The following is a 25,621-nucleotide window of genomic DNA, read 5'->3' on the forward strand; positions in this document are numbered from 1 at the left end:
ATGAACCATCCTTAACTCCAGTTCCAGGGGAATTTGAAGCCCCTCTTCTGACCTCCATGGCATTGCATGACATGGGTGCTCTTACATACATGCAGGCAATATCCAGTTCCAGGAATTTGAAGCCCTCTTCTGACCTCTGCGGCATGCACGACACAGGCGCACTCACATACATGCAGGCAATACACTCATACACATAAAATAAAAATAATAAAATATTTGAAAAAACAAAACATCAAATTGAATCTGCTGTCCTGGCTACTTAAGCCTTGTATTGACTTCCCACTGTGCTTGGCAATGTCAGTCCCCACCTAGCTGGTGGCCTACGCTGTCGGACGCCCCCATCCACATCCCTTTCTCTAGGTGTGTACCCCATACCAGCCTTCATGTTCCTTGAGGATATCAAGCTGTTTTTCTTCTCTTTTCTTTTCTTTTTTCTTTTTTTTTTTGGTCTTTTTGAGACAGGTTCTCCCTGTAGCCCCAGCTGTCCTGGAACTCACTATATAGACCAGGCTGGCCTTGAACTCACAGAGATCTGCCTGCCTCTGCCTCTGGAGTGCTGGGATTAAAGGCGTGGGCCACCACGCCCCGCCCTCAAGCTGCTTTTCAACCCCAGGGCTTTTGCACCTGTTGTCCCCCCAATGTCTGGAATCTTCTCCCCAACTCTGAAGCTGGGTCTTTGTCCTGCAGCCCTTCAGCTCCCTGTGGTCTGACCTCACTTCCTGTCCTTTCTCTTCCTGAAACCCCTCACAGCTGCATCATCAGGCTCTTCACCTTCAGACCTGTCCTTCTTCCAATTTGCCTAGGGCCCCCCTTCCATATCTGGCCTGCTCCTGTGTGTATGGTCCATGAACTATACAAAGCCTTTAAGGTCTAGGCATGCCTAGCTCAAAGCTTATGGGCTGCATGTACCTCAGGATAGCTATGAATACAGCTCAACACAAACTCATAAACTTACTTAAAACATTATGAGGGGTTGGAGAGATGACTCAACTGGTAAGAGCACTTGCTGCTTCAGAGGACCTAAGTTCAGTTTCTAACACCCAGCTTATAATCACATGTAACTCCAGCTCCAGCTCCAGGGGATCTGGTACCCTCTTCTGGCTTTTGTGGGCACCTGTACTCATGTTGGGTACACACACACACACACACACACACACACACACACACACACCATAATAAAATGATGTTACAATATTAAAAGGTTGAATGTGCCTGGAACTTTAAAATAGTTGGAGGCCACAGGGGGCGTGGCAGGAGAGGGCAAGGTGCAGGGCAGGTCATGTTGAGGACTGTTGCCTGTTCTTTCTCTGCCATTTCAGTGGGTGGTACTTTCTCACCCCCAGGCCTCTGGGGGTCCGGGCGGGGGGAGGAGCTTGGGAAGGGAAATCTCTAGGTCAGAGTGTAGGGGAAGTGGCATTGGAGCTGTAGCCTGAGGGATTCAGAGTCCTCTTCTGTACTCTGGATAAACCCTTCTTGCCCTGGGGCCTGGGCCATGCGGGCTGGGGGGAGGGGGCAGGGTTTGTGTGTGTGTGTGTGTGTGTGTGTGTGTGTGTGTGTGTGTGTCCCAGAATCTTTGCTCCACTGGATCGATACCTGATGATACAGTGCAGCCGCTCTGCATCTAGCAGACGCTCCATTTCTGGTCTCTGGAGGGCAGAGGCCCTGGGCGAGGGTCTGAGCTGACACACCAGCTGGCAGGATTGTGACCTTGTTGGTCCCTGGGTCCCATGGGCAGTAGCTTCCCCCTGGAGCCTCTGGTGCTATGAGAGGTCTAGAAACTGAACAGCCTGGGCTTCAGCTCCCATGTGCCCTGGGTCAGTTTGGCAGGGGAGAAGGAAGGATAAGGCCCCTAAAGAGGACCTGGGGGAGCCTTGGAGCCCAGGTGGGGAGCTCTCAGCGCCAGGGTGGCAGCGTGAGGCCCACTCTAGGGGCAAAGGTTCCCTCTCTGCCAGCTGGCCTCAGTTTACCCATATGTAAGCCATGCCTGTATCTGCACCGCATCTGTGCTATCATGCCTGTCACATGTCTTTGTCTCCCCTTTGTTGAGCATTGGTGTCACTTGGTACCCAGGACTTGAGCATTCATGATTTGAGATAGGACCTGGGCTCCCTGGGTGGTTCCGAGGGCACCCCAGGTGAGCACACTGCTCCAAGAAGCAGAAAAATGTGAGTCACGAATGCATAATGTCAGGGTCAGTGTGATCGTGGTCAAGAACAAAGTAAGGAAGCAGCTTGGGCAGGGGATGGCTTTTTTGAGAGGGGACTTTTCTGTGGGCATCTGAATGGAGGGAGGTGCCTGACAGAGTGTTCTAGGAGTGGGAACAGTAAGTGCAAAGGGCCTGGGGCTTCTGACTTGAGGGAGGATGACCCAAGACACCCCAGAGCAAGGAATGAGGACTAAGGAGCCTCCAAAACCCACACCTACTCCTTCATGCTGCAGAGGTGTCTGGTGACCCTGGGCAGGTCTCTGGGCCTCTTAAAAACTCAGTCCCCTCACCTGGTAAGTGAGTAAGTGGTCCCTGGGAAGCCACCAGCCAACCTGCTGTGCCACTAATGCCTGGACAGGAGGCATCTCTGTCCCTCACTTTCTTTTTTTGTAAGATGGGATACCTGTGGTATTGCCTGGTGGGGCGCTATGAGGGCTGCTGAGTGGGGATGTAGGAAGTGTCCAGGCTGTTGGTTGTGGAGGAGTATGGTCCAGATTCTGGAGACAGTAATGGAAGATATTGGCTGCACAATGTGGATGCCTCCTGGCTATAACAGGGTAGAGGCCTGTGTCCAGTTCAGGGTACCTATGAGAGCTCAATGAGGGCTCAGTGGGGTGGGATATGGACTCGGTGATTCAATCCTGTTCTCCTGCTGACAGATCTCAAAGGAAGAAAGGATGAGAGCTTGGGGTCAGAAGGGTGGGCTTAGCATAAGGATGACTGCTCAGTGTTGTGAGGTCCCTGCTGATCTAGGACCCTGCAGTCCTTCCCACTGTGGCTGACCCTGTGAGGGGATAGAGGCTTGGGGAAGGCTTTGAGGCCTCCCATAGTTGGGACCTGCATTCATGGACTAGCTAGGCAGTTTGCTCTGTACGCAGCCTTGGGTGAGCTGGCTGCTGTCTCTGTAACTGAGGGACTCAGACTGTGTAGTCTGTAACCCCAGCTCCTTAGTTGATCGAGCTCTGTGCTTTCCAAAACCTGCCTTGACCGTTGCCTGCTTCCTTCTGGGATGCCCTTTTTGCTAGCTGATGGGCAGCTGGAATCTTCAAGGCCCAATTCAACCCACTAGAACTTTCTTGACACACTTACCTCCCCAGCATGGTAGGGGACAGGATCGGGCAGCCCTGCTTGATGGCTCCCCCATGCCCCATGGCCTGGCTAGAGAGAGACAGGTAGGCAGATCAAAGGAGCAGGCAGGCTTGGGACAGTGTGGACTAGGTGACAGGCTGGTAAGATGGGTCTAGGTCTGCAGGGTGGAGCCTACTGCCCTCCTCTGCCTCCCCTCTAACGAGCTGTGAACTTTCTGGGTCCCTCAACTTATTAAACTAACATTTTTATGACCCACACATATTGGAAAGGAAAAGAAAGCCAATTCCACTTAATAGTCCAGTTGACCTTCCTTGTGCGTCGGCTCAGGGCTGGGCAGGGTGAGGGAGATGCTTGCTCTGGGTTCCAAGGTTATCTGGGAGTTGTGTCCCCAAGCCCCATTGCAGGAGGGGCAGGGGCTCCTTTAGCTTCACACCTCCTTTTCTGTCTGTCTGTCTGTCTGTCTGTCTGTCTGTCCGTCCCTAACTACCTGCCTCATTCTGACTGGTAGCCTCTGCTCCCTTCTTTCTTTCCCTTTTGGGTTCTTCTCTCTGAGTCTGGCTAGGGCTCTCTGGTGTTGTGAGACAGACTCTGTGGTCAAGAAAGGGACCAAAACCAGCTACTGAGCCCACCTGCTTCTTGCCGGGCCTCAAGCCCACTCCTGCCATCACCCCTCCTTCATTATAGCCTTCAACAGCTCAGTTCCAAGCTTTTCCTGGTGGGCCCCTGACACATTTGGACCCTCTCTTGTGATTTAGAACATCCCACCATCACCATAGCTCCAGAAAGTTCCTCAGGCAGGTGCTGGTGCCTCTCGGGATTTCCTGGCTGTGGGTGGGGATGAGGTTGGCGGCATCTTTATTTTCCAGGGGATGAGGGAGACAGGTTGGGCTGACTGGCATGAATCTGTTCCAGAAAAGGAAATGGTAGTCTGGGTCCAGTCCTGACTCTGCTACCCAATCTGAATCCAGTTTCTGGGACTCTGTGTTGAGACGGGCAGTGGGTCTGATGGAACAGTGGGAAGGAACAGTCCAGCACCCGGTACCCAGGTTCACAGGAAGTGGCAGTATCCAAAGGTAGGCAGCAGCCTTGCTAGGCTCTGTGCTTCTCCTCTCCCCTTTCCTTCCCTAGTTCACAGAGCTCAGTCCTTTCCAGGCCTCAGTTTCCCTTTGGGGATTGACTGAGGGCAGATGCTGTGCTCTGCTCACCCTGGTCTAGCTCAGGTGCACAGAGGGTTGCGACAGGCCTGTGACAGCTGTGACCCACACTGCAGCCATCCCCAAGGTCATGGGGAGATTTGAAGCCCATCACAGCCAAACAGTCCTGCCTCCCCAGGACTTCTTCCCTAGGGGAGAGTGAGGGGCTCTAATGGGCCCCCCGTGGCAGTTGCAAAAACAGCATCTACCTCCTCCTGCCCCCCAGGGCTATGATCTGTGGGTGTAGCACTAACCTCTGCCAGGACCTAGGACAGGATAGGGTGTTGGTGTTTAGTGCTGCCTTTTACAGTTCCCAGGTCAGCTTCTAGAAGTTGTCAGCAACCAGAGGCAGGGGAGAGGGTGAGACTTCCCCCCACATGACAGACCCTGGCCAGGCCACACTCCAAGTTTAGGAGAATATGGTGGGGGGGGCACCCACAACTGGCCTTTAACTGTTGAAAATCAGTGATGGGTCTCCCTTGAAGGACTCTGTCTTTCTTGCTCTTATAAAATTTATTTTATGTGTATTAGTGTTTTGCTTGCATGTATGTAAGTGCACCATGTGCATGCCTGGTACCCACAGAAGCCAAAAGAGGTTGGATCTCCTGGAATGGCGTTATGGACGGTTGTTAGCCATTATGTAGGTACTGGAAATTAAACCCAGGTCCTCTGCCAGAGCAGCAAGTACTCTACCTCTGAGCCACCTCTTCAGTTCCTATTTTTATTTTTATGTTTATGGTGTGTGTGTGTGTGTGTGTGTGTGTGTGTGTGTATGTGTATGTGTGTTTCTGGGTGTGTAGGTACCATGGTGTACTTGTGGCAGTCAGAGGACAGCTCTCAGGAGTTGGTTTTCTCCTCCTAGCATGTGGGTCCTGGGGATTGAACTCAGGTCAACAGACTTGGTGGCAAGCGCTTTAAGCCCGTTGGGCCATCTTGCTGGTGGAAGCTTTCAACAAGATGATGCTTTGGTGCTGGGGCGGCCCCGGGCCTCTTGCACATTGAGCTTAGATTCTAAGCCACACTCCAGTCTCTGCATGTATTTCTATGAATGAACTCAAGTATTTGGAGGTTACAGAGCAAAGTGTACTGGACTCCCTGCACCTCCCACCTGGTCACATGTTAATATCCCATTGTAGCAGCACCCAAATTTGTTTTTGCTTTAACAACCAAGACTGTAGGGTGCCGTCTTTTTCTTCTCTACCCCACCTGCTGCTCTTTGCTGAATTTGTCATCTAAAATTCTTTTAATTCTCATGCACTTTAAGAAACATACCTACAGGGGCTGGAGTGATGGCTCAGAGGTTAAGAGCACTGGCTGCTCTTGCAGAGGACCTGGGTTCAGTTCCCAGCACCCACATGGTGGCTAACAACCATTCTTAAGTCCTCCACCCTCTTCTGGCCTCTACAGGCATTGCAGGCATGTAGAGTTCTTCCACACACACACAAGCAAAACACTTAGAATAGAAATAAATTGCCAGACGTGGTGGTGCATGCCTTTAATCTCAGAGCTTGAGAGACAGAGACAGGTGGATCTCTGGCCTGGCCTACCTAGCCAGTTCTAGGTCAGCTGGAGATACAGGGAGACCCATCTCAAAAAGACAAAAAAGAAAAAAAAAAAAAGAAAAAAAAAGAAACCCTACCTACAAATAACATTTGGCTTAAGCCTGATATGAGATTTTACTGTTTGCATTCTGCATTTTTGCTCATGCCTCGTTGCCCATGGCGTCTTTCCTTTTATCTTGGGTGCATAGTGTTCCAAGAAGGGGGTGTCTCTGCCTCGGTGAATTAATTTACTCGTTTTCCTGCATGACCAGGGGTTTTTGGACTTGGATTATCCCACCAAGAGTCCCTTGCTGGGCACTGCCACTTTCTAGTTTGGGGATCCCATTGGATCTTGCTGAGCCTGATTGTCTTTACCTGTGAGACACAGCCACAGTGTCAGAAGTCCACAATGACTGATGGCCCTGGTTGTTAAGGGAGCATTGGGGAGGGGACAGCGAGCATGAGGCCTGGAGGTCGCAGCAAGTTCCCATGTGTGGAGCTTGACTCTCCTGCCTTGGAGAGGGGGCTGCTTGGCTCAGGGTTCTGGTGGCAGCAATGCCAAAGGAGGTGACAATTTGTGGGGAACAGGGGCATGACAGGCACCCCCATCCCTGCAGGAATGTCTCCTGATGGCAAAGCCAAGGGACTCACGGGAGTCTGAAGTGTAAAGATATGTTGAGTGCCTTGTAAGTGCTTTGATTATTTTAAATTGCTTAAGTGGCTTTTCTAAGATGGCCCTGAGTGTCCTGGGGACTCAGACACAGAATCAATTAGGGAAGTAGCAACAAACCCAGCAAGAGGAACTGGAAGCCCTCACCTTCTACTCCATCCCCTCTGCCCAGGATCTAGCCTATCATATTCTTGGTCCTGCGTCCTGCCCAGAGCTCCACTGGCTTCTGGTTCCACTTCCCTCTGAGGCATCCCAGGCTACTTGGGGGAGCCTAGAGGGTCTCCTGAAAAGACGTTCTTTATCCAGCAACTGGGGAACTCACAGCACCTGGGCCTGACTTTCTCTTAAATGGTGGCGTTAGCGTTTGAATGCCTGACATGCTTCTGTTGTTTAATGTTGAGGTCCCCCAGGAGAGGCTACCCCAGGGGCCCATGCGCAGAGGTCTCAGGCACTCCTGGGAGACTGTCAGGAGACCTTCTCTACAGCTATAGCTGGAGGGGTTGGGTACACACATGTCCCTCTGCCTGTGTGCTTCCTGGGAAATGCTCGGTGGGGTGTGCCAGGCCCTTTTCTCTCTGTGGCAGTGTGACATTCCCTGCCTCTTGGCCCCTCTGAGCTAAGTCTCTCTCATGTGCGCTGGAGGGTTCTGTCTCACCTGCTGTGCCCAGGCAGCTCCTTCAGGGCATGGGCTAGACTGGGTAATGACCTGTGGCAGGCCCCCGGCTCTGTGTCCAGCCAGACAGGGCACTTCTGTGGGTGTTCTGTGGCTGACCTTGACCTGGCCTCTGCAGCCCGAAGCAGGCTGTGTTTCTTGTGGATCCCATAGGATCCAAAGAGTGTGAAACATTTGCATGGCAGCATCAGCCTGGAAAAGCTTGTCTGTTTCCGGAAGAAACTGGGTGCAGAGACTCTGGATGTGGGTAGCAGGTGCTTCATTCAACCCTGTGCAGCTCCGTGGCATGCAGGGCAGATGGGGAGGCCTAGTGCCTTCTGGGAGGTTGGCCTCCTTTGTAAATGCTTTGAGGTTCTTCTACCTCTAAGCCTTGTGTTAGCTGCCATACAGGGGTGCCCCCAGGCTCAGGCACAGCACACAGATTTGATGTGCCCCTGGGGGTTCAGCCTGACCGTGGCCCCTGGGTTCAGGCCTTTCTGCTGGCTGTTGGTGCCGGCATCTGTGCCGACGTAGGGCCTTGGGGAGAATAGGAAACAGGAACTCAGTGTCACTCCCCAGAGTTCACGTACTTGTTTTCGCTGTAACTTCTATTTTTATTTTCTGTGTTTTGAGGCAGGGTCTCATGTATCCCAGGCTGGACGGAGCTGGCTTAATTTAGCTAAGGATAGCTCAAATCTGCTCCTCCTGCTTTCATCTCCCAAGTGCTAGGACCTCAGGCGTGTTCCGGCATACCCAGTTCATGTGGTGCTAGGGGTCAACTCAGGACCTGTGCATGCCGGCTAAGCTCTCTACCAATAGAGCCACATTCCCAGCCTTTATGGTCACTTCTAGAGCATCCCATATAACCTTACAGAGTCATCAAGACAGTGACCCCATTTTACAGACAAGAACATGGAGGTTCAGAGAAGATGGGGAGGCCACAAAGGTTTGACTCACAGCTGGGCTGAGTCAGATCCCAGCCCTCAGCTCTGCTCCTAAGTACCCAGAAGTCAAAGAGTATCTCCTTTTAGTTCAGCTCCTTCTGTGCAGGTCTACCTGCCTGAGGGCAGAACAGCCAGCTTTGGGATCATACATGTGGCCATGGCCCAGTCCCCTGTACCCTTCCTGTTGTGATTTTATTATTTATTTATTTTTGAGACAGCGTCTCCCTGTAACCTCAGCTGGCCTGGAACTCACTATGTAGACCAGGCTGACTTTGAATTTACAGAGGCCCACCTGCCTCTGCCTCTTGAGTGCTGGGACTAAAGGCATGTGCCACCACTCCTAGCCCTGCTGTGATTTTAAAAGCCCAATAGGGGATGGAGAGATGACTCAGTGGTTAAAAACACTTAACTCTTCCTACAGAGGACCCAGGTTTGGTTCTCAGCTCCCACATGGCAGTTCACAACCACCTGTAACTCCAGTTCTAGGAGATCTGATGCCCTCTTCTGGCCTCTGTGGGTATTGCATCCACATGGTGTACATAGATCCATTCAGGCAAAACACACATGCACATACAATAAAAATCAGTAAGAACCCATATAATTTCTGTAGGTCTGGAAGAAAACAAAAAAATGGGACTGGGGAGACAAGAGGACACTTGGATTGCTGCCTGGTTAGTCTAGTTGAGTCACAGAACTCCAGGTTCACTGGGGGACCCTATCTCAAAAAAATATGGTGGATCTAGGCATGATGGCACACACCGTAAGTCCTAGTATGCAGGAGGTAGGTGGATCTCTGTGAGACCGAGGTCAGCCTGGTCTACATAGCTAGTTCTGGGTCAGCTGGGGCTACAGGGAGACCCTGTCTCAAAAAGAAGGAGGAAAGTGATTGAGAAAGCCACCTGATGTTGACTGACTTCCACAGAGGCGTATACACACACACCACACACACACACAGACACACACACACACACACACACACACACACACACACACACATACACACACAGGGGCGGGGGCACCAAAACATAAAGAAGAAAATAAAAATCGCTCAGCTCCCCCGTCTTGGGTGGTAATCTGACTCGTGTATTGTCTGTTAACTTCGCAGGTTGGACTCATAATACAGCCAGTGTTTATGAGGTCCATGGTGGTGAACACTTTTTATTGTCTAGTCTTTGAAATGTGTTGTCTACTGGCTACACCATTACCCACTGGGGCCCTGACCGTTGCTGGTAGAAACCTATTGGTGGCTAGTTGGATGTGCAGTCTGGGGACCACTTCTCTGGCCATGTCTGCGTTTCTAGTGGCCTCTGATTCCACAAGGAGGTGTGACGGTGTGGCCCCCAGAGCTGGTTGGAGGGGGCAGCAGAGGGATGGCACCCATAGAAATGGTTAGTCTGGGAAAATCAGGTGGGAAAGACAGGGAAGGCAGTGGGGAGGTAGACACAGCAGGTGGAGTGTGGGAGGAAGAGCTGGTGTCTCTGGAAATGCCTGGAGTGAGGGACATGGTCAGCTGCTCTTGTAGCACAGGGTGGGGGGTGGTGACTTCAAATCCCCAAAATTAAGCCTGGAGTTTAAGTCAGGTATGCTGATTGAGGGAGGGGGTGGGCAGGGGGCCAGGCTTTCAGGGGGATGATGTGATCTGGCCTTGAAAGGCCTCAAGGGCTGGGCTAGAATGTCTGATCACCACACCCCCAACCTTTCTAGCCCTGCCACTTTCTGCACCTGTTCTCTGGGCCTCACAGTCCCCTGTCTGCTGGCCTCTCTGTCTGTTGGTCCCTCAGAAGACTGAACGGTCTCCTTTTCTGTTCCTTTATATCTGTACTTTTTTTGATTTATTTATTTTTATTTTATGTGTATGAATGTTTTGCTGCATGTATATAAGTACACCATGTGCTTGCAGTGGAGATCAAAAGAAGGTGTCAGATCCACTGGAACTGGAGGTCCATGTGGTTGTTAGCCACCATATGGGTGCTGGGAATCGAACCCAGGCCCTCTGTAAGAGCATCCAGTGCTCTTAACCACTGAGCCATCTCTCCAGCCCCTTTTTTACATTAAGAAAGTGTAATTTATTTGCCGTAAAACACACATTTCAGGTGCATTTCCCAATGAGGTCTAAAGGCAGATACCTTGATGGCCTTCACTACAGTGTCTTTAGAAAGTTCCCTGAAGTCCCTCTGGCTGGTACCACTCCCACTGAGGCTCATCTGCAGGCTGCCGCCCTATAGCTAGGTTCTGTTGCCTGGATCTGAGTTGTACCTCAACACACATAGACGGCGGTGCCCTCTGCTCATTGTGTATGAGATCCATTCATGAAGCAGGGTGTGTGAGCAGTTCCCTCTTTTTTATGACTCTGTACTATTCCCTTTGTCTTTATTTAGCTAATTCATTATTCATGTGTGCTGCTTCTGCTGAGCATTTGGGATGAATCCAGTGTTTGGCTATCATGATGAAAGTGGCTCTGAATGTTCGTGAATGTCTTTCAGTAGACTTAAAGGCTTCCCTTCCCAGACTGTTATGTTAGCTACAAGTGCCGGCTCAGGAACAGCATCGACAGTCAGCTTGAGCAGGAACTTTCAATCATCTTCTCAAAGAGGTTTTGCCTCTGTGTAGCTTTTGTCTGTGTCTGGAGACCCATCTGGAAAGCCAGCTTGTCTGCATCCTGGTGGGCAGCAACTCTGGGTTCAACTACGTAGGGTTGTGGCCCTTCTTCCTGGGTCTACCCTCCCTTGTCTCGGATGGAACATTTGCTTAATTAAAGGAAAGATTCAGTTTCTGTGTTAGCATTTGCTAAATAGAATTTCCATGGGGTTGGAGAGATGGCTCAGGGCTTAAAGCACTTGCCACACAAGTGTGAGGATCAGAGTTTGGATCCCCAGGACCCACATAAATCTGAATGGGTGTGGAAGCCTGTCTCTAATTCTAGAGCCCCCCCCCCCCAGCAAGCTAGCCAGTGAGACTAGCCACACTGGAGAGCTCTGGGTTTGATTGAGAGTCCCTGCCTCCATGAATGAAGTGGAAGAGTGATGGAGGATGATTTCTAATATCAACCTCAGGCCTCCATATGCACACATGCATTCATACCCATATGTGCCCACACATGTGCAAAACACATACACATGCATGTGTACCACACCCACATAAACATGGGAAAAAAAAGCCCAGAAGCTTCATGTGGGGCACATGATGTAGGCCGCCAGCCAGGAAGTTGGCATTGACACTACCCCTCCATGAGGAAACTGAGGCTCTGGGGTTGCCTGTCTGCTGCCTGTTGCTGGAGCCTGGTTGCCTGCGTGGCTCTTTCCCATGGCATATCATGGCAGTGTGTTGCTCTCTCTTAGCTCGCCTACTCCACTTCCTAATGTTCTAATCCGGAGGCTGGTGAATGGAATCTCGTGGGCGACCCAGTTAGCTTGTGACCAGTCAGCCCCCAGAGGTTCCATGGGCTGTCGTCATCCTGAGTCTCCACCCCAGAAACAGGGGCTTTCCAGCTTTGGTAGGGGGGAGGAGCTTGCAGAAACCCACCATGTGTAAGTCTACCTCTATTCAGGTGTGACTGACACGTTCCCATTTTACCATTTCAAAGTCCCTTTCTAAGTGGCTGCGGATATGATTCAGTTGGTAGAGGGCTTGCCTGGCACGCATGAGCTTTGAGTTCATTTCCCTGTACTACATAAACCAGATGTTGTGAAACATGAATACAATCCCCATACTTAGAAGGCAAGAGGATCAAAACTTCAGGGTTATCTTTGGCTACAAGGGGCATTCTAGGGAGGTGGAGAGGGCGAGGATTGGATCAGTCCTACAGCGAGGTTGGTCCTGGGTCCCTTTGGGAAGCAGGAAGGGCTCTTTCAGGCCATTGATTGACTAAGTGGTCCTGGAGAGAGACGGCTGAAAGGTCTGCAGCCTGTGGGCTGAAGTCCCCTGGGGCTCCCGAGGCTGCTGTCCACAGTGCTGAATCCTGAGGCTGCTGTCTGCAGTGCTGAAACGGGCCTGCATTGGAGGCAAAGGAAGGCCTCTGTGTGGGCCTGGGGCCCCTGCTGCAGTCAGGTCCTCTCCTACCTATGATGATGGGAGCCAGGCGTGTGGCTGGACACACGGTGTGGGTGCCTTGATATTTTAATTGAAGCCTGGAGACACAGTTGCTCTCTCTACTGCGCTGACAATGTACAGAATAAATAATTCAACCTTGGCTGTGTTGTGCCTGATGTCCTCGCCCAAGGGGGCAGCCACACACAAGCCCACACATACAGGCAGCCAGGAGGGGGACAGGAGCTGCTGTTGGGGCCAGTGGCTGGGCTGGAGGCCTAGTGTTTCCATTTTAACTGGGCTCTGGTCACCATTCAACATGGGGGCCTGGGTTTCTTCCCAGGTAGCCCTTGAAGAGAGGTTATCAGAATGCCCATCCGACTGCTCCTGTGTGGAGCAATTAAGTGGCGCTTAAAGTTCTATGTGTCCTCAGACCAGCCTGAGATACCAGTGACCTGGAGGCAAGGACTTTCTTAATGGCTACACTCCCTGGCCTGCATCTGCCCTGGTTCCTTCCGATTTACAGAGTTTACAGAGTTCCAAGTTCATGGGTGGTGCAGAGTAGGTGTTGGGGTGGGAGACGGTCACAGTGAACGAATCTGGCTCTTCTCAGATGGGGAGGTGTGACATGTTCATGGCTGGTCACCACGCAAGGTGGGGCGTAGGGGGTGGTGGTGGCAGTGGGGATGAGGATCTTGGCGCTTGGAGAGCAGTTTGGATGAATGCTTGGAGGTAGCTTCCTGGAGAAGATGGTCAATGCCCTGCAGGTCACAGCGGCTGGTCTGAGATAGGATGGCATGTGTGGAACACAACAGGGCTCATGGCATGGGGGAATGCCCTAGTTAGCTTTAACTGTTAACTTGATACAGCCTAGAGTCATCTGAAAGGAATTTCCTAGATCAGGTTGGCCTGCGGGCATGTCTGTGGGGGATTGTCTTGATTGTTGATTGGTACAGGAGAGCCCAGCCCACTGTGGGTGCCACCTTTCCTAGGCAGGTGGTCCCAGGCTGTGTACAACAGCTAGCTGAGCATGAGCCAGTGAGAGAGTCAGCAAGAAACATTCCTCCGTGATTTCTGCTTCAAGTTTCTGCCTGGAGCTCCTGCCCTGACTTCCCAGTGATGGACTGTGATTGGAAACATGAGCCAGATAAGCCCTTTCCTCTCCAGGTTGCTTTTGGTCAAAGTGTTTTATCACGGCCACAGAAAGGAAGCTGGATCAGGGAGCACAGGGTGGTGGGTACACGGAGGCAGGCTGTGACGAGGGGTGACACTACAGGGTGTGCCCTGGCAGGGTTTGGGGTGAGAAGGAGTCCTTTGGAGGTGGGGTGCAGTGTCAGTTGCAGGGTGAGACCTGGGGTTGAGTGTATGACTAGGGGATGGTGGGTAGCTTAAGCTAGAGGCAGTAGTGGCCTACGTGATGACTTTAGGTACAGTGACATTCATTCATTTATTCATTCAGAAGTCAAGTGACTGTTTTATGAGTTAGATATTGGGCTAGGCTATTAATTTAGCAGCAAAGAGCTGGTTTCCATGGAGATGACCATAAACAGGGCAAGTCATGACTCAATGGGGACAGAGGCTACAAAGAGTTGAGCTTCAGAGACTGGAGCCAGTGGGGTGCTTGTGAGCAAGGCCATCAGGGAAACCCTGGGGATTGAAGGTAGACTCAGGTGAGGGTGGAGCCAGTGCAAAGGCCCTGTGGCAGGAGCATGCTTGGCCTATTTTTAGAAACAGCAGGAGGAATGAGGGGATGAAGTCATGGGGTTGGGTCAGCAGTGCCTGGGGGATCTGAGGCCGACTTTGTCTTCAATTTGTAAAAGAACCTTTGAGAAGTTTAAGCAGAGAGTGTGATCAAATTAATGTGTTTTTGGCTTTTATTAATTTTTCTTTTTCTTTTCTTTTTTTTTTTTTTTGGTCTTTTGGAGACAGGGTCTCCCTGTAGCCCCAGCTGGCCTGAAACTCGCATTGTAGGGCGGGCTGGCTTTGAACTCACAGAGATCCACCTGCCTCTGCCTCCCAAGTGCTGGAATTAAAGGCGTGCACCACCATGCCCAGCCATTTTTCTTCTTTTTAGTTGTCTCTGGGTGTGGAATTCTTGCATGTATATATGCCTGTGTGTGCCCATCTGTGTACATGTGTGTGGAGGCCTGAGGTTGATATCTGATATTGTGAATCATCCTCAATTGCTTTCCCATGTTATTCTTTGAGGCAGGGTCTCTCAGTCAACCCAGAGCTCACTGATAAGACTAGGCTCACTAACCAGCCAGCTCTGGAGATGCCTTATCTTTGAGGCTGGAGTTTCAGGCAGGCCACCGTGCCCACACGTGTTCTGGGTACCTGAACTCTTAATTCTCTTGCTTGGTCAGTAAGTGTTTTAGCCACTGAGCCATCTCCCTAGCCCATGCTGTTGTTAAACTATAGTCTTATACTATATATAGCTCAGGCTGGTCTGGAGCACATCTGTAGCCCAGGTAATCCTCCTGTCTCAGCCTCTCAAGTTCTGAGGTTATAGGCCTGCTTCAGATTTTATTATTATGATGATTTTTTTTTTTGGTTGACTCTTTGAGACTGACCCATTATGCAGTCCAGGCTGCCCTTGAACTCCTGATTCTCCTGCCTGTGCCTCCTGAGTGCTGGGACTATGGGTGTGTGCCATTCCAACAAGACCAGATTTATGTTTTGAAAGGCCCCCCTCCTCCCTCCCCTCCCCAGCAGCCATAGAGCGATGGCTCTGTGCATGCTTGGGGCTTCAGTTGCCTAGAAGAGCTGATTTGTGATCACCTTCCATCTCTAATTCCTACCCTCCCTTCTTCTCCCCTGCCGGGGGGGTCATCTGTCCCCAGACCTGCTACACAGAAAACCCCAGAGGGTGCTGGAGTCTTTCAGGGTGCCTGGTTCTGCAGTCCTGTTCCCTGCAAGGCTGGGGTCTTCAGTGCATGAGAGGCCAGGGCCTTTCTGGGCCTCAGGTCTCCTCATCTGTTGCAGTTGATGTGAGGTCTGAGTGGGGAATATATCTGACAGCCGGGAACAGAAGGCACTTAGGATCACAGTTGTCAAAGTGTAGGGAGGAGGGACTGACCAAAGGGAAGGGCTGAGACAGAGGCTAAGCATAGTTACCTAGGGCACTTGTCACTCTAAATGTGCCCTGGCTGGGAGTATACACAGATTCCAAAACTGCAGGGAGGAGAGAGAGGTTTGGGAGGTCAAGGACCTTCCAGAGGAGGTGAGGGGATGGGGGCATCCTTGGCCCAGAGGGTGGCAGTGCCAGGTGCTGGGTTACCTGGGCGGGGAAGATGAGGTGGGTGTTGATTTTGGTTTTCATGGGTAATTTTCTTTCAGCTGAGCTGCCAATAGCTTCCCACTGTAAGGCTGAGGCCAGGACCCTTATGTCCCCCTTCAGGACCTTGGTGAGTCCTCACCCCATCAGGCATGCCCAGCACCAGGGGCCTCCCCTGTCAACCAAGAAGTGTATAGTTGAGTGAACCTTCCTTCTTCAAGTTGGCAGAGCTGCAGAGACACAAATGGGATGTGAGAGTTGGGCTTCCTTCTGGAGACCCCCTCTACCCTGTGTCACTGTCCACGATAGCGGCCAGCCTGAACAGTTATAAAGCCATTGCCTCCCTGGGGCAGAGAGAGAGGAGAGAACAGAGGGCCTGTTTAATTTAATTCTGTGTTTTATTGCTTGTTGGATAAATAACCTTCATTAAGATGGAAGGTGGGGTGGCTGGGGGGCGGGGAGGACAGGGAGAAGTTTGATTAATTCCGAGCTGTGTTCTCCTTTGTTAGTTTTCCTCCAGTTCAGCAGGATTATTTCAACAAATTACAAACACTGCTGTCCCCACCCTGTTCCCTACAGGAGCACAGCCTTCAGGGAGGGGTCCTGGCCCCCTTTTCTACTGCGGTTATTTAGAGGCAACTTGGAGCAAGGTCAGGTGCTCCTCACATCCTGTTTGTTAGGGTTCCCATGTTCCTGAAGCCTCCAGGGTCTGAACAGCTGGAGTATGGAAAGGGTTGGGGTGGCCAGTAGTGTCCTAGGGGGTAAGTGGGACATGGTCACATAGCCTCGGGGATACCCCAACCCACCCCTCAGTCCCCTTCCAGCATGCTGCCTCCTGGCCACTGCCCTTCTGACCCTTGCTTCCCACTTGAACCCACCTTGTCCTCTGTTCCTGCCCCGAGTTTTCCTTCTGGCTCTACACAGTCCTGGAGACACTGTCCCCTGCTGGGTGCTGATGGGAGACCAGGCTGGCAGCTTGCTCATACGGGGCAGTGGAATCGTAGCTGTTTGCCAGGCCTCCTAGAAGATGAGACTAGGGAGGTTAGTGTGCTCCCTTTCCCCACCCCCCTCTCTCTCCTCCTTCTGGAGAGAATTGAACCCAGGGCCTTGCATATACCCAGGAAGTGCTCTACCACTGAGCTACATTCCCCAGCTCCCTTTTAAAAAAATCATTTATTTATTTATTTATTTATTTATTTATTTATTTATTTATTTACTTATTTTTGAGACAGAGTCTCCCTGTAGCCCCAGCTGGCCTGGAACTCACTATGTAGACCAGGCTGGCCTTGAACTCACAGAGATCCACCTGCCTCTGCCTCCCAAGTGCTGGGACTACAGGCGTGCGCCACCACACCCAGCTATTCTGTTTTCAAGATAGGGTCTCACTGATTTACACAGGCTAGCTTTGAACTCACTTTGTCCCTCACATAAGACTTGACCTTGCAATCCTCCTGCCTCAGCCTCCTGGGTGGCTGAGATGACAGGCTTGTGCCCTCAGCAATGGCAGGTTATGAATATGCTTATGCAACCCAAGTGGATGGTCAAACTACCCTGCTCTCCTGAGTCTGTGTGCATGCTTGGTGTGTGTGTGTGTGTGTGTGTGTGTGTGTGTGTGTGTGCAGACATGTGTATGCATATGTGATATGTGTGCAGAGTCAATTTTGCATAGAGGCGTGTGTGCAGCTCAGATACACAGATTGTGTTCACACTGTCAGGTGCATCTCTCACTGTGGGTCCTGTGCATGTGTGTCCAGGACAGAATGTGTGGAACTCAGGGAGTGCCTGTGTGCATATGCACACCCATGTTCCTGGTGTGTGTGGCAGTGTCTTAGTGCCCTGAGTGTGTACATGCCCTCTTCTTGAGTGTAGGAGGAAGGGAGCATCTCGGGTTCCACCACATCTCTGGTACACCTTTGTGTGTCACATGAACAGCCCTGGGTCACAGGCAAGTAGGACAGGTGGATACTGGCCAGGCTGGAGGTGGAGACAGACAGAGTAGAGCCAGGGAGGCCTTCAGCGCAGGACACACAGGACAGACCTAGAACCTGTGAAAGTGAGGAGGCGGATTCAGCTCTGAGCCGCTGGAGCTGGAACGGGTCCCCCTGTGAAGCCCCAAGCCCCCTGCTTGGAAGATTTCCTCTTGGGGACACTGGGGTACAGGAACATACCCCCATAGCTGAAGGTCTGTGGCAGAAAACCTCTTTTCAGGGAGCTGGATGGGTTTGACCTCATGATGGGAACTTCAGACTGGTAGTGGGTGCTGGGCAGTGCAGAGTGGACGGGGCAGGGCCTTGAGTACCCCCTTTTCTGCCCAGTGATGAACTCAGGGCCTCGCATATGTGAGGTAAAAACTAACCACAAAGGGGCTGGAGAGATGGCTCAGCAGTTAAGAATACTGGCTGTTCTTGCAGAAGACCTGGGTTTGAATCCCAGCACCCACAATGTGGCAGCTAACAACTGTCCGTAACTCCAGTTCCCTGGGATCTGGCAGCTTCTTCTGTCCTCCATGAGCATTGTAGGACATGGGTGCACTTAGCTACATGCAAGTAATACATGCATATACATAAAATATAAAAGTAATAAATAAAATTTAAAAATATTAAAAGAAAAAGAACTCACCACTGAGCTGCAGGGCCCTTGGGTTTTGAGACAGGTTCTGACTATGTAGGTCAGGCTGGCCTCAGACTCATGAGCCTCCTGTCTCAGTCTCCGAGTGCTGGGATTCCAGGTCTCAGTCTCCTGTGACTATTCCCCACAGATGTCCACTATCTCCTGTCACCAGGGGACCTGGTTGTACCTGCTGTGGGGGTGCATGGCCCTCTAAGCTCTGCTTCCTGAACTTCCAGGGACCCTCTCAGGCTCAACTGCACTGGGGCAGGCTCTGCTGGGGCCCTGACTGAATGGCAGTTACGGGGTCTGCAGGGTGAGAAAGGGAGGGGGCCTGGTCTCTCCAGGCACATGTATGCCTGTATGTGCACGTGCATGCATGTGTGCTTGTATGAGTGTACGTGTATGTGCGTGTGTGTGCATATGTGTTTTGTGTGTGTGTGTGTGTGTGTGTGAGATGGGGTGCTCTCCCACGAATGCTCCCATGGTAGGGGCAGGTTGGGGGAGCAGGGTGGGCCCTGTCCTCCCCACTCTTGCCAGGGACGAGGAGCCCTCATGTCACAGCCTGGGAAGGAACTTCCGCAGTGAACATCCCCTAAGAGGAAGGTGGCATACCGCCATCTGTGGACCTGCTTGGAGGATACCCAGGACAGACATGGGGTCAGCCTAGAAGGGAGGAAGTGCCTGGCATTCTTCTGTGAGGGCTCGGGAGGGTATAGGCACCCCTGTAGGCTGTGTGCACCCACTGAGGTGGTTCTGGGGTGGGTGGGGTCGGAAGAGGGAACCCTGTAAGTGTTAGCCACCGATTGGCTCTGTGGTCTGACTTGCTCCCGCTTGGCATGTCCATCCCTTGGCATCTGAGCTGGACCAGGCCTGTGAGCTTCAGACTCTTTTGAATTGCATAAACTTTAATTTATTTTTTTAATGTGTATCTGTATACTGCCTGCCTGTAGGTAAGTGCACCTGTGTCATGCAATGCCTGTGGAGACCAGAAGAGGGCATTGGATCCCCTGGAACTGGAGTTACAGATAGTTGTTAGCTGCCATGTGGGTGCTGGGATTCCGACTCAGGTCTTCTGTAAGAACAGCCAGTGTTCTTAACTGCTGAGCCATTGCTCCAAGCCCTTAAACTTAAAAAAAAAAAACAAAAACCAAAAAACTTTAAAATTGTGTGTGTGTGTGTGTGTGTGTGTGTGTGTGCGTGTGTGTGTGTGTGTATGTTTATGTGATCGCATGCGTGAGTGCATGGACATGTACCATTGAACCAACATGGTGGTCAATGGACAACTTGTGGGAGTTGGTTCTCTCCTTCCATCATGTGGGTTCCAGGGATTGAATTTAGATCTTCAGGCTTTGTGGCAAACATCTTTACCCACTAAGCCATCTCGCCAGCCCCTTGCATAAACTTTTCTCTGACAGAATCTTGATGGGACCCACCAAGGAGAATCAGTAGAGTGGACTGTGGCTCTGGACACTGTTTAGTCATTCATGTTCTTTTCTTACATCCTGGAGTGATAGCCAGGAGCAGGACAGACAAAGCGCCTGCCCTTGGGGACTGTCATTCCACTGGGGATGCACACATCTATAAGCCTGAGGGAACTGTGTGGTGTCACAAGTGTGTAAGTGGGAGCCTCAGGTGCAAAGGTCCTGGGGTGAGCTCCTGCTGGGCCTGTTGGGAAGAGTAGTCCAGTGGCGGGAGGGTAGTAGAAGGAGAGGTCAGGCTTCGGCCCGATCCTGCAGGATCTGGAGTGCCAAAGCTTGGGGAGGGGGGAGGAAAGAGGGAAAGACTGATCTAATTGGGGCTAAGTAGATGGGAATGGCTTGTGTGTGTGAGGGGGCTGACTGTGGGAGGCTAGGAGGCTAGTGAGGAGGCAGAAGCTGGGGATGGGGTAGAGACAATGTGACAGAGTTGGTGGGTGGTGGCTGGGTTCTGGACGTTTCCAGAGTAGAGCCAGTGACATTGATGTTAAGTCAGGTTTGAGCATGGAGAAAGACTTGAGGTTTTGACAGGGCTTTGGACTGAACATCAGGAAGAACACAGAGGCCCTGCAGCTCTGCTCTGTGAGGTCTGACCTGCCCATTCACTGGGGATCGAGGGGAGAACACTGGGCTTGGCTGTCAAGGTACATCTGGGGATGAGCAGAGAGGGAGGCAGGTCAGGGAAGCCCTGAGCCCTGGGGTCAGGCTTGAGGCATGGAAAAGAGACTGGGCCAGCCAAGGAGGCTGAGGAGGGCACTGGGACCTGGTAAGGAGGGAGGTCACATGGGTTAGAGGTTGTAGTGGGGACGATGGATGCCAGTGTGGGGAGGCCGGTTAGGGGCTTTGGCTAGGGCCCCCGAGGCACAGCTGGGCACCTGGCTGGGGACCCCATGGTCATGCCTGCTGACTTTGCTTATCCCTTGAACCCCTGGTTCAGGCTTTCTCACCTTCTGCTTAGGACTCAGTTCCCCCCAGGGCCTCAGTGGGGCCACCTCCCTGCTCTCCGGCCAGCCTGACTCTGGCCTGGCTGCAGCCATAAATCATGGGGAGTGGTGGTGGTGTGACTTTTATCGTCTCATGTGTTCAATGATGTTAATACTTCCCATTAGATCATCTTATATTAATATAGCGCAATACATCAGACATGCACAGCACATTAGCCTGACTTGGAGAGTGCTGGGCAGACCATGAGGCTCATTTCCTCAGACACTGGCCACACCCCCATCCCTGGTGCTCAGCAGCCAAGTGGGCCTCAGGGTGTCCCTGCAATGGCAGCTGTCCTGGGTGTTGAACCGCAAGGTGGTCCTCCTAGTCCTGACCCCCTCCCCATGAAAGGTCACCAGGTTTGAGAGAGGTTTTCATGGCTCCCTACTTCCTGTGGAGGTCTATCCCTGAACCTGTTCCAGGAGCCGGGGAGGTCATTAAGACCCCACTAAACAGGACAGGAGCAGAGTGGAGATATGAAGCGGCCTGCCCATTGGGTATGGGGAGCACTGGCAGGAGCACGGACTCCTGACTCTCGTCTGGGCTGTCTCCCAGGGCCGAGGGTGATGTGGGTGAACACAGTGGTTCCAGGAAAGGGGGCAGAGAACATTCAGGTAGAACCAGGTGGACCCAGGTCCAAATCCTACTTTACAGTGCTATGTGATCTTAAGATCTTTTTTCCTAAGCTTTGGCTTTCTCATTTGAAAAATGAAGGTAATGTACACTATTCCTGTTGGGTGAGGAAGGAATGTGGTGGTTCCAGGGAAGTGTAAGGACAGAACTGGTTCTCACTGGACCATAGCTCTGGCTCACCAGACACTAGCCTCTTCTTGCCTGTTTCCTGGGCTGCCACCTGAGACACCATCTCAGCTTGGGCCCTGGTCATCTGGTCCAGTGTCACTGGCTCCCTGGTGTACAGGTGGCGCTTTGCAGAGTCAACGGGGTGAGTCTCTTCACTTCTCTGTGAACCAGGCAAAGCTTTCTCCCTATGGACTATACTGAGGATTAAGGAACAAGAGCCAAAGAAGGCCTTAGCCCCTGCTACTTGTGTACCAAGACAGCGATGGCCCCATGACGTTCCAAGAGATCCCTTCCCCTTCCCCAGCTTCCGTCCCACCCATCTCCCTGTGCGCCCCTGACCGTGACCTTTACAGAGATCTGATTCTCACCATGATGCCCACTTCGCAGATTGTGGACTAAGGCTCTTCAGGGCTGCCACTGATTTAGGGTCACCTAGCAACTTGCATCTCACCTCTGGGAACTTGGCTCCAGCCTTCCTTGAACAGGGCATAGCAGCTGAATTGGGCTCTGGCCTTCCCCACCAGGCCTCAGCTCCGACCACCCACCTCCCCCGCAGTTGTCACAGTCACCACTGACAAGGTGGCACAGTCAGCTCTTGACCCTGCTAAAGTGAGTGTAATTTATTGATCTACATTTTGCTTAGGAAATAGGACAAGTGCTGATTTGGGGATCTTGTTTGCACTCAGCCCGGCACCTACCCGCTCACCACCCACCCGCTCTTATCTGTCGCCAGGCCCTGCCTCCAACACACCAGTGTGTGGCTCCTTTGTCAGGCGGTGCCAGGCGATGCCAGGCGAGCTAGGCGCCCTCCTCCCTTTTCCCTCCACACCCCGTTCTCCTCCATCTCCCAACCTCATAGGGAGGGGTGCTGGGCTCCTGAGAAACATGCAGCGCTTAAAAGGGCGAGACAAGGGACTGAATAGCGCACCTTCTGGGGAGACACCTGCTCAACAGCCCACTGCCTGCACCTCTCTGGTCTGTTTGGTTCTCTCCGGGAAAACGTAATTCAAACCCATCTGGAAATTAATCCAAGTGCCCGCTTCCTGTCCTGATAAGATGCTGGGCGGCCAAGGAGGGGAGACAGAAGTGTGGGACAGGCCCTCAGTCATCATTCCCAGGGTGTCACTGTCAAATTAGAGGGACAAGGTGCAGTGGGGCCCTAGAGGTTAGAGGTTCACTGGGAGGGTCCTGGGAGATGATGGGATCTTAGCATCATTCACCTGTGGGTGCTGTCATGAGTAGCTCACTCACTGCAGATGTGTCAGCTGGCCCCTGCTGGGCATTAGGTAATGTGAGGATAGGACTCAGAAGCTGACTCTACCATTGAGGATTAAGGGAGTGGGGTGCATACATGGCTGTGGAATGGGCCTCCAACTGTGGGTCTGGCCAGCGCAAAGCCCCTGAGGCATGTTTACAGTGCTCAGGCTGTAGAGGGAGGCTGGTAGGGTGGGAGCTGTGTAACCAAGCTAGGTGTGGGACCAGATGATGTTAGAGGCCATGCGTGGGAAAATATTTTGTTAAAACAACAAATGTTAGTGACTGTGACAGGCTGCCCTACCTGGAAAGCGCATCGGCGGGCGTGCTCACACGGGAAGGCTGGTGAGGAGCCTGAGTGCCCCCTATTCTGGATGCCAGGCCCTTGGTGGGGGGACGGTACGTGCTCTTCCCCATCATTTCCCCATTGTGCTGCGAAGAGAAAAGAGGGCCGTTTGTGGCTTGGGCTGTGCTGTGGGGACGGGTTGGGCAAGGGTCCTAGTGACAGGCACTGTGGGCACTGGTGGCCCTAGAGGTGCCCACACACCCTGGCCAAGGCTGTGTCCTTAGAGCACTCACTCCTGGGCAGCCTCGGGTGGGCTTGCGGTCCTAATTAAAGCTCAGATCCAAAAGGCTTGATGATAGAATTCCTAATTAAATCAATTTCATCTCGTTGGGGAGGCAGAGGTTTGCATATGATAAGCATGAAATTAATCGTTATGTTTAGAAATTAGCTGTTGCTCAAAGCAGAGCCATTTATACAACCCTCTGGGGCCCCGGTCCCCACCCCTGCCCTGTCCTTTGTGTTAGGGCCATTGTAGTCCATGGGGTGACAGGCAGGAGTGGAGGTGGGGCTGAAGTAGGAGGATGAAGGCGCTCCTGCTGTCTGAGATCTGCCCTACAGGAGAAGCAGGAGGTTGTGGGCACCACCCTCAGATTCTGTCTGTGAATGTGTGCTATGTGTGTATATGCACATGTGTGTGTGTGGAGGGGCCCTCGCACCGGGGAGACCGAGGTTTCACATGGCAAATAGTGGCATGGTTTCTGAAGTAAGTCCCCTTGGGTTCCAATCCTGGCTCAGCCAGTCAGTAGCTATGTGACCTCAGACAAATTACTTGACCTCTCTGTATCTCAGTTTCAAATAAATGGAGATTAAGAGGACCAACTTTATAGGGTTAGTGTGTTTATAGGGTTAGGTGTTAAGTACAAAATCCTACCTGGGACAGCTGTTGGCATACGGCAGGCATCAATCAATGCTGGCTCTGATGATATTTATGATGAGTGCATGTGTGTGCTTGTATGAATCTAATTTAATCCAGTGTATCCTTAACCAGCCTCTGATAAGTACAAACCTGACACCCTCAAGTTCTGAGGTGGAAATAAATGAGAACCATTCTTGATGTCTCAGTGTTGGAGAATCATGTTGCTGCTGTCTGTATCAGTCAGCACAAGTGAGGCAATGCTGAGGTAACAACTACCCTTCAGTTCTGCTGCTTGTGATGCTGCCATAACCCCAACCAAGCTTTAAGCCTGCCTATATCTATCAATACAACTGAGGGGATACTTTAGTAACAACCAGACCTTAGACTTACTGCCTATATCAGTCAGTACAAGTGAGGAGATGCAGTAACAACCATCCTAAAAACCTCTGCAGCTCACTAGAATGTGCTTGTTATGGTCCACACCACACGGGTTGGCTTAGTGCTCTGCCCTAAGAGCACTAAGGCTCAACGGTGATGCTTACAGTTACAAGAGAACTCTGGTGTCTCCAACCTGCAGTGATACACTTTGGCCCATAGGCAATATGCATTCCCTGCTTCCAGCTCAATGGACAGGATGTATCGAGTGACCCGGCCAGTCACGGAGACATGTACCAGGAAGGCGAGCACTGACTGTGTGGGCAGGTTCAGGTGAGCAGCACCCACTGTTAGATACATGCATTTTTCATGCTAGGATCAGCTCCACCATGGTCTGTGTGCTCCTCGGAGTCCAAGGAAGACAAAACACATGGCAGACATCCCCAAAGTCATTCATGAGTGAGCTAATGAAGGTGGAGGATGTTGAAGGAGTGCGGGTAACCATGGTGGCCACAGAAGTGAAGGGACCTGTTGAGGCTTTGGGTAAATTCTACCACCTGTATGGCACAGTGGCAGTTTGGACATTCTGATAAGCACTGTTGGTCACAGTAGGGTTACCAATTTCAGGGATGGAGGAAGACCAGGGTACCTTGGGGTCTGGGTGAGAGGGCTGAGCCGGAGAGCCTGTTTGCCCTGGGCCCGGCCCCCAGGATGGAGTCTGGGCAGGGCATCCTGATGGACTCTCTCAGGGCAATGCAGGGTGTATGACCAGACCCAGAGTGGCCAGATGTTGGTGCTGTGGCTGCCTGTGGTCACAGAGGCGATTGCTGTGGACTGATGAATCAGCCTGGCCCAGCTTGGATTTGTGAGAAGCAGCTGGGGCCCAGGTGACTCTGGTGGGTGTGGTTGCTGAAGAGGAAGGTCCAGTGTATGGTAAGAGAGCAGGCCATCTCCTCATCTGCGGTCGACACTGATCCTTCTGAAGACTACCAGGCTGCCTGCATAGCCCTGCCCAGGGCACCAAGACTGTTCCTTGGGCATGGGGAGACATCAGGCCTCCTTGGGCTGCCTCAAGCCATGTGGGCCATACTTGATGCTGTCTTTGAACTGTGGGGTCAGTGTCTGAGGTGGCCTGGCCAGGGAGTATGGGGCCACTGCTGCCCACTGCTGTGCCTGTTCTCTGGTTACCCTTCCCGGTTGCCTTGACTCCTGCCAACCACATCCCCCTGATTAGAGCACCCCTCTTCTCAGCTTCCCTTGCCCTTGGGATGCCCCGCAACTCCTGCGTGGGCCCCTGCCAGCTCCTCACTGCCCACACTTGG

At 52.1% G+C, this 25,621-nt stretch overlaps 1 protein-coding gene and 1 long non-coding RNA gene across 8 annotated transcripts in view; one reads left to right on the forward strand and one right to left on the reverse strand.

The window, feature by feature from the left end:
• Grm4 (glutamate metabotropic receptor 4) overlaps nucleotides 1–25,621 on the forward strand; it is a 95,193-nt gene that overhangs the window by 14,357 nt on the left and 55,215 nt on the right. The gene's annotated exons all lie outside the window — the stretch shown is intronic.
• Nucleotides 16,012–23,360, reverse strand: LOC103739689. 2 transcript variants are annotated; one of them, XR_607512.1, is made up of 4 exons: nucleotides 23,302–23,360; nucleotides 23,027–23,154; nucleotides 17,510–17,643; nucleotides 16,012–16,618 (listed from the first exon to the last, which is right to left on the reverse strand). It is a non-coding gene; the product is annotated as an uncharacterized LOC103739689 (long non-coding RNA). The 2 variants fall into 2 exon arrangements; XR_607513.1 differs by lacking the exons at nucleotides 23,027–23,154; nucleotides 23,302–23,360 and having other exon boundaries at nucleotides 16,012–16,352; nucleotides 16,477–16,618; nucleotides 17,510–18,008.

Source organism: Nannospalax galili, unplaced genomic scaffold (genome assembly GCF_000622305.1).
Source record: "Nannospalax galili isolate Female #2095 unplaced genomic scaffold, S.galili_v1.0 scaffold538, whole genome shotgun sequence".
Taxonomy (NCBI): Eukaryota; Metazoa; Chordata; class Mammalia; order Rodentia; family Spalacidae; genus Nannospalax; species Nannospalax galili.